The following is a 9,800-nucleotide window of genomic DNA, read 5'->3' on the forward strand; positions in this document are numbered from 1 at the left end:
AAATTCATCATTGTTTACGTTAGTCAAATTACTAAGAAAAGATTGGTTGGTTGGATCAAAGCCGACGTCATTCGAATTAAGTGTGGTGAATTCGAGCACATCTTCCGGTGTTACATTCGATGATGCTTCGTCGGTTTCCACCGAGTCGGGAACTGCTTGTGTTTCCTGGAATAAAAATTTCAGTAGAATAACACCACCAACAATAGAGTAATTTGCCAATTGAATTACCGAAATTGGGTGTAGACACCAGAATAAAAGTGCCCAGGCCTGATAGATCCTCTGCCACTCAAGTATCATACTGTATTGAAATGGTATGCGCCACTCTTGTAGCTACGAGTCAGTATATTAACTATCGCTAATCGATTTTAAATTAACAAACCGAAATAGAGCAATTGTTAAATAATTCAATTCACTACTATTATTGCAAAAACGATTACAATTGCACGCTCCTTCCAACTATCGTTATGAAATTGTTCGAAACATTAGATTTGCCATTTGTAAATGATAGGGGAATTGTGGGAAAAACCGACACTGTGGGTAAAACCGACACCCCACAACATTTCCTAGAAATCAAATTTTTATTCATTTCATAATGATACATTATTATTAGTACGTTTATTTAGAGCATTTGAAGAAAAATTGGATTTACGTTAGTACGCCGAATGTAATAAAAATAAACAAAACATACGACAGCAGCGTTCATACTCGTCTGGATGTTAAATTTCGTTGGTAGATTTCAAGGTTTTAACCGAACAAAAGCTTTTCAAATCACCACATTTTTCAGTACCTATTATTATCGGCCTGTCCTATGATCAACTAGGTGCATTGAAGACGAGTTTGAGAAATTCAATATTTTTAATCGCTTTTATAAAAAAATGTGCGCTGTTGGGGTAAAACCTACACGCTGTTAAGATGGTTGTGTATATTTGCGATTCATTTCAAAATACTGGGGATCTTTGTGACACTTCAATTAGCCTATTAGAACACTATAGTATCAACAGAAATGCACAGAAATACTTTTATTGTGTTTATTTCTTGTAAGTCTCTTTAAAAATCAAAAATTGGAATTTTTGCTTATCTGATTCTATCGAAGCTGTAGCTATTTCTGCAAAAAGCTCATCAAACCGAATTTCTAGTGTTCTCTTCGTTTGTCATAGACGAACTTTATCACAATGAGACAGTGATCTTATGTATACCCCAATAGATCATTGATGATCAGAGTCCGAAAAATCAAATCTGAAAAAGATAGTTTTACGAAGAAGTGTGTGTGTGTCACTTATAAGTGAATGAATCCAATTAGCAGAACGTAGAACGCTTGCAAATCTTCTCTTACGAAATAATATGAAACTGGAGGTTGCAACGATGTGCGCAAGAATTATTTGGAAATACTCATCAATAAATAATCCTATAGCATAAAATACTCTTATTTATAGTACTACGCTTTCCAACTTTCTTCCCCTCACTACATGATGAAGTAATAAAAAGCTCCTATTTGCATCATACATACTCACACTTTATTATTCACGCATATATCTCATGTTTAATAAAGATAAAGATTTTAATAAAGTGGAGAGAAAATAAATTAAAGGGGGTGTCGATCTTACCCCTATAGAGTGTCGGTTTTACCCGCAGTGCCTACAAAAAGTCACTTTGTTTTCCAAGTTTTACAACCAATAATTTTTAATGAAATAAATTTTTTGAAGTGCTGAAAAAATTAAGTCTTGTTAAGAATTTTCTTAAGAAGAATTCTGCATAAAAACTATAATTTTATTGGTTTGGTGGCAACTTAGAAAAATTGTTAAGCTTAAGGTGTCGATTTTAACCATAATTCCCCTACTGCCGTTTCGTGCAGTGCATTGTATGATTTTTGCAATTTAGGAGATAGTTGCTAGAATGGGGTTGTAATAGAAAACATTAAATATTTTCGAACAGAACAAAATATGAGTAAGCAGATATAACACCGAAAACAATTAACTAATTCAAACGTGAACACCATTTTAAAATTATTTCACTGTGAACTCTAGTGTCGTCCAACGGTGATTCTTCGACTTACAGTGAACTATAGTGAAAGAATTAGTAGTCAAAAAAGGCAACCCGCGATAGTGTTCCAACCGAGTTTTGAGCCAAAAGAAGATATTTATGCCTTTGCTTTCAATCACATTTCAATTAATTAATTAATTGATTTCTATTTAATTCAGAACTTAAATATACGCCATAATTTACTAACATAACACATTTACTCTTTTTTTCATACTGCATATGGCTATGAGTCGAGACTTATTGCTCTTCCCAACGGAGACCATCTGGGCGGCAAACTTCAGATTGTCTAATTTACCGAGCCCTTTGACTCCCTTGTCTCATTCAGCATTACGACTCGGCTCCCATGTGCCATTTAGCACCGCAACCCACTTCCCGCACCATTCAGCACTATTTACTCGTTGAGCTCCCGACTTGTTCGCGAACTACTCGGTTTAGTCCACGACGATTGACCGAGCTTACTCCGACGGAGAATTCCCCGGCGAAAGAAGTTCTCCCGAAACCGACCCAACCAACCAGGTGTCGAGGTCAGCTCGGCGATTCCGGTGGAGCAGGGCGGCCGGTTCGCTGGTGTCCGGACGACCCGCGACCGGCCGTGAATCTAGCTTACGCCGGCAGAGAGTTCCCCGGTGAAGGAAGTGCTCCCGATACCGATTCTTTTTTGGTTTTAGCACCACAACTTCTTGTGCCCTTTGGTTCCCCTCTCGTTTCATTTCGCTCAACTTCCTTGATGAGTCATTCAGCTCACAGAAATGAGTCATTCACTTTACAAAAATCTTGTTTGTGAACTACTCGGTCTAGTCCCGGACGATGAATTTAGCCTACTTCGACGCAGAGGTTCTCCCGAAGCCGAGAAGTAGACTTCTCCCGATATCGATGTTCATTTTCAAGAGCCATTTAGCTCCCCACTTCGTCTCGATCTACTCGATCTGGTCCCGGCGGTGGACAAAGCCTACCCAACGGGCCAGCCGGTGGGTGCTTAGGTCCATCCAGCGATTCCGAATGGAGCGTAGCTTCCGGTTCACAGGCGTCCCAACGACCCGCTGCTACCTATTCGACACGGTCTACTCAGTCTAAGTCCCGGCGGTGGATCTTGCCTAGTTACGAACTACCCGGTAGGGTGTCAAGGTCGGTCCGACAATTCCGGTGAAGCCTGACGTCCGGTTCTCTGGCGCACCGACGATCCGTACCCGGTGCTACGTCGCGTACTACTCAACTGGTCCCCGGCATTGGGTCTAATCTACACCGACAGAGAGTTCCCCGGCGGCGGAATTTCTGTCGAATCCCGATTTGTGGTTTCACGGAGGATCTCTAGCCAATGGCGCTACTTTGTTGGTCCCTTCGCCACTTTCTCGGCAGCTCGTAGAGTGTACTCATAACCACTCTGTTGGCAGCGTCCCATATATGCTCGTCGTGGCAAATCTCTTCGACGATATTGTCCACTATCACACCAGGCATACCCCATCGGACTTTTAAGAATCTAGGGCATTCGAAGATCACATGTTCCAGTGTCTCTTGCACGTTCACATACTCCGGGCAAAGAGAGACCACGTGTTCCGGTATCTCTTGTTGCCACTTAGCAAAGAGTCCGCTCTGACCAGTCTCCTTGCATTACGTGCATTTCTCCGCTGGTAGCATCCCACGTCCTCAGCCAGAGTGTTTCAGATGATCATCCAGGCAAATACGCACTCGTGACATGAACAGCCAGTAGGCGTAATGTGCTTGTCAACTTTGCCCAGTTTCTTTTTGATTTCAGCGCAGCAGCCCAGGCCGATACGCCATACCTCAGTATTGGGGATGAGACACCCGCTAGGAGACGTCTCGTACTGCCTCTTGCTCCTCCGTTATTCGACATGATCCTTGCCAATTCGTTAGTTGTCCTCACAGCCTTACGCGATTCCCTATTGTCTCTGCCGTCAATATCTCCACTTCCTCAAGGGTTTTTCCTGTTATCGTCAGGACAACATCATCTGCAAATCAGACCATCTCAACTCCCCTGGGCAGTTCCAGTGTTAATACTCCCTTGTACATTATATTCCTGAGCGTTGCAACGTCGGGCCGAGTATGGATTCTTGAGGTACTCCCGCAGTGACCCAAATCGACCTCTGCCCCATGTTCGTTTTGTAGACCAGTACTCGGTTCTGGGAGTAACTTTTCAGAGCTTTGCACAGGTAGTCTTGCTTAGCACTATCTCGCGTTTAAAAGCGGCCCTTGCTGCCCGGAATGTTACCTTACACTCTTCTCTGACTGCCTCAGATTTTGCACTCTTAATGTCTTCTGGATTTTAGCTAGGCAGATGTTCCAAAACTTAGTCTCAAATGAAAGGTACAACTTTTCCTTCGGACGCTATTGAATTTTGTGTCGATCTGAATTCCGGTTCCGGAGTTACGGTACCACTATGATATCAAAATGATACAAAACTTTTAAAAATGGGTGCAAAATTACTTGGATTTGCCAGTGCTTTGGCTTTGTCCTCCTACGACGGTTCCTGAGTTCATAGAAGCAGGAACTAAATAATTTTCAAAGGGGGAGAAATGCAAAATTTAAAAAAAGAATTTTTATTTTTAATTCCATATTTCTTTACAATGCATGAAACGCCAAGATTTGATATAACCTCAAAAATAATATAACATTTTTTTTTTTGATTTTGACACATTGTACCTTTCTGATATAGAAAGGCTACAAAAACGTTTTAACCAATAAAACGCGCGGTCACATTGGGCGTATGACACGCTGCTGCAGGTCATCACACTGGGTCAATTCACTGTTAGCACCCGCGTCACGTTTTCCCGATGGATTTTACCATGACGGTTAACGTTTTCAAACATTTTATCGTTTCAATTGGTTTCACAAAATATGCTCAAATTTTTGTACAGTGCTAATATATTGAACGTGCGGTACTTGTTTCCTTGACTTTTTTTTAAATAATGGACAATTATAACAAACAATATAATAACAAAATGAATGATAAATAAGCAAATAAATAAATATATAAACAAATAAATAAATAAATATTAGAATAAATAAATAAATGTATAATTAAATAAATAAATCTCTGAGAAAATATATAATGAAACCTACATTTGACACCAACCTGGGCTATTAAGCAGAACTTAAGGGGTTACTTATCTTTTTGAGAGAAAATGTGAAGAAAGTTTGAATTTACGTAAAAGCATAAAGCGATGATTTCATCACGTCAAACTTATAGTATTTTGGTAGTACATTTTTCAGTTAAATAAACAAGCATAAGTTTGTAAAAATATATTGATAATAGGCGGAGTTATGGCTTTTTCCCCGAAACCCTTTTTCATTAAGGAGGTTTGTGGTGATCACGATTAAAAACCAATAGATCAACTAAAATCCCAAAACTAAAAAAAATCGATCAGTTTAGAAGTATTCTCCGTACATAATAAATAATAATTTTCTCCTGCATTCGAAAACGTTTTTCCTGGAAAATCTAAAAACTCTCATCTCTAAAACGAAAAATTATGCCGTTAAGGTACGCAAAAAATTAATTACGATCAATTGAAAAAAATTAAGAATATCGGTTGTGTAGTTTTTCGGCAATCAAGGAAAATCCATTTTTAGAGAAATGGCATTTCGAGAAAATCGAGTTAAAAATTTCAAATTACCACTGCTCTTGGTAGACAAAAGCGCGCTTGGAAGCGCTGTAACTTTCAATCTATTTCTCGGATCTCTTTAAAAACATTCTCAAGAAGCTATACTTTCAGATAAAGTATTAAAAATAAATAAAAAGGTATGTAACCTCTTAAACGCGACTCAAACAAGAAAACACGGAGTAATATTTTTTCATGAGATCAAACATATATCTAAATATACGCAAGAAACAACAAATTGTCGGGTTGATGTTTTGCCAAAAAATTACGTGGGTTCTAGGTCGAGTGATTGCCTAAAGTATAGTTACCTCAATAGTGTAGCTTCGAAGTGTCCTCATAAATACATCTAGCTTAATCGACTAGTATGTTGAACACAACTCTAATTTATAAATTAGAGTTGTGTTCAACATACTAGTCGATTATAACTATAATTATAATTCATAATACGAGAATAATAAAAATCAAAGCCTACGTACATTTTTGCAAACCTACCCCGCCCCCTCCCAACTAACTCGTGAACAAAGGTAGACTTTTACTATACCTCCCCCCGTCCAGCATGAGCCTACGTGGTTTATGGACAACTCTTTATGGAACTTATAAGAATGTATAAGAACTGTTATTGAACAGTAATGTGAGAAAGGCAACAAATCGGAATAAAGCTTACACTGACCATTGAGATAACAGACACCGCACTGCTCTCCCACCATCTTTGTAGACATAGACTTTTTTAGAATACCCCGGCTCATTCAAGAATCTGCACGGTCCTGAACGGCGCAATTTACTATTTGGTGCGCCATAAAATATACAATTTTGTAAAATAATATGCAGTATGGAGATTGCGACTTATATTTACAATCAAATGGAAATAATCTATGCTGGCAAACATGGCATTAATAACTAATCAATATGATAATGCTAACATGACCCATTAAATTCTGAAAGTAGTTATATAATAAATTACTCATATCGTTGTTAGGTGGATTATTTTTTTTTCAAATCAACCTGCATTACTATATATAAAAACCTGTTTTAATCCACCTAGTGGTGCAATTGTGCCTTTCTCATTTATCAAATCAATGATTTAATAGCTGGTTACATTCAGTATATCATTGTGGAAATATCTATTATATTCATCCTACACTTGGTAAGTATATATGAATGCAAGACTGCCACGAACCTGATGAGTACCATGCCGACGCTGACACTCTTGAAAATAATGTATAATATTTAATTAGTATTACACACTCAATTCCGTTTGGCAATCTCCCAACAGCCGTGTAGTCAGCAAATTTAGAAACTGATATCTCAGTACATAAAGTGAGATTTGTTTGCTGATTTATTGTGAAATATTTTCCGAGTCTCAGATATGAAACGTCACTTTTACTGATATCTCACCAAAAAAATTGTTTACTGAGATCTCAGCTGTTGAAATTTTGACAAAAGATGCGAAAAAAGCTAAGAATCGGTAGAAAAAATAATATCTTTCATTTGAAATCAATTTTGTAAAAATCGGTTAAGAGTTCGCTGGAAAAAAGGGGTGTGACATACACTTAGGAACAAGCAACTTTGGTTGGTCATTAGTGATCTAGACCCGTAAATCCAAGTAATGTTGAACCTATTTGAATATGTATTACGGCGAAGACCCGTTTTTATCAGTCCCTTGGTGAATTTAAAGCTGACAAAACGGATATATTGAAAAAATCGGGACATATATTTTTCTTTCTTTTTAATAAACCGAAACTCTTAAAATATTCTTCTTTAGTTCCTAGGTATAACCACACAACCATTTCTGATTATTTATTTTAAATTTCCCTTAAGGGGGTCTGACAGCGCAAAATTAAAAAAAAAATATTTTTACATATTTCGGATATCTAAGATAAGAAAAACATGCTAAAGAAACGGTTTACTCGCATTCAACTTCGTTCATCTGCTAGAGCCCATCAAACTACCATATATAACTATCAATTTTCATATGAAGCTGATAAAATAGGGTCATTAAACTGATAAAATCGGATGCTGATAAAACCGGGCCTTCACTGTTTATCATTCGTACACCAGTTTATAAGGGGATTTGCTATGTGACCGTACTCTTCAATCCGTAACTCCGAAACTGGAAGTCGGTTCAACTAAAACTCCAATATCAGCTTATGGGAGCGTTATACCGTTCATTTGAAACTAAGTTTGTACAAATCGGAACAGCCATCTCTGAGAAAATTGAGTGACACTATTTGACACACACATACACACACACACATGCATACACACATATATACACACAGACATTTGGCATTCTCGACAAACTGAATCGAATAATATAAGAGAATCGACCCTGCATAACCTTTCTATAAAAGAAATGCAAAAAGGTGCGAAATCAGCAGTCTCCAAAAGTCTATTTTCTCAAAATATTTTTTTCGATTTTACATAAAATCTTGTCGTTTCATGGATTTTAAAGAGGTTTGAATTTGAAATAAAAATTTTAGCTCCTTCTTATATGGGAATTTCTTTTGTGACCGGACGATTCATATAATATTTCGGTAAAAATAAAACCGATCTGTAAAAAAATTCATAGCAGTCTATAAGAATAATACACCTTTCATTTGAGACTAAGTTTGTGAAAATCGGCCCAACCATCTGACGTGAAACTGATGTGAGTTGTTTAATTTTTGGAAGATGGTGATTTTTCCGTGCACTTCCGTCTATGCCTGGTCAATGTGCCCAACAAGATTACGATTGGCCGTCAATAACCTATAACTGCAAATGTTTGGCTTCTATTTTGGCGAAAAAAATCCTTTTCGAAATCATCGCGGTATCGGTTTGAATAGGAGTTTTCTGTGTGACCACACTCCACAACCCGTGACTCCGCAACAGGATGTCGGATCGAAATAAAATTTAATAACAGTTTTTAGGGACGCAACACCGTTCATTGAAGATTAAATTTGGTCAAATCGGTCCAGTCATCACTAAGAAATCGATGTAACTGTTATTTTGAATTTGGGAATTCCGCCGGGGTTTCCGAAACCGTCGATGGTGGCCAATGTGGCCAAAGAGACTTTGAATGACTCTTAGTGACTACAATGACTTAGAACTACAAATCCAAGCAGTTGTGGATACATTTTGGAAAAGTTTTCACCTTTTTACATTCATCGCCACATATCATGAAATCGGGATTTGCTGCGTGTTCGAACTCATCACCCTGTAATTCCGGAACCGAAAGTCTAATCAATTAGAAATTCAGTCGCAGCCAGTGGGAACGCTGTACTTTTCATTTGAGACCAAGTTTGTAAAAATCGGTGAATTATTCGCTGAGAAATAGTTATAACATTAACTTAGGGACTTGACAAGTTCCTTGAGGGCATCACGAGTCGTCATAGATGGCCAATGTGGTCAAAACGACTTCGATGGGTAATTAATGACGCAAATCCAAGTAATGTCGCACACATTTCAATATGTATTGCATCATTTGGACATCATAGTGGTGCCAGTTTATATGGGAATTTTCTGTGTGATCGTACTCTTCAACCCGTAACTCCGGAACCGGAAGTCGGATCAATAAAAAAAATCAATAGCGACCGATGGGAAGGTTATACCTTTCATTTGAAACTAAGTTTGGGCAAATCGGTCCAGCCATCTCTGAGAAAAATCGGTGAGATTATTTGACACATACATACATACATACATACATACATACATACATACATACATACACACACGTACACACACGCACACACATACAGACTTTTTCCGATCTCGACGAACTGAGTCGAATGGTAAAAGATGTTTAAAAAGTCGAAGTTCCAACCGATTGCATAACCTTTCTAGATGAGAAAGGGAAAATCATGCAAAACTTCGAAAATTTGCAATAAAGGTCGCTCGAATCATTAAAGTTTGATCATGCATGCAATGAAGACGACGGATTGTTTGGTAATCAGCCACCTACATGTTGTGAGCGTGCACTGCAGTAATAATTTCGTTTATTTCCAACATCAGAACCTATCAGGTGCTGTCCTCTATCACATTATTTTCGAAACCAAACAGGGTTCGTGAAACATTTCATTTAGAAAGCACAATTCGTGCAGCATAAATTTCACTTATCTTTATCGTTGTAAACAGCACCGACGTGAAAATATAAAATCAATTTGGATTTTT

This window comes from Topomyia yanbarensis, chromosome 2 (genome assembly GCF_030247195.1).
Source record: "Topomyia yanbarensis strain Yona2022 chromosome 2, ASM3024719v1, whole genome shotgun sequence".
NCBI classification, from domain to species: Eukaryota; Metazoa; Arthropoda; class Insecta; order Diptera; family Culicidae; genus Topomyia; species Topomyia yanbarensis.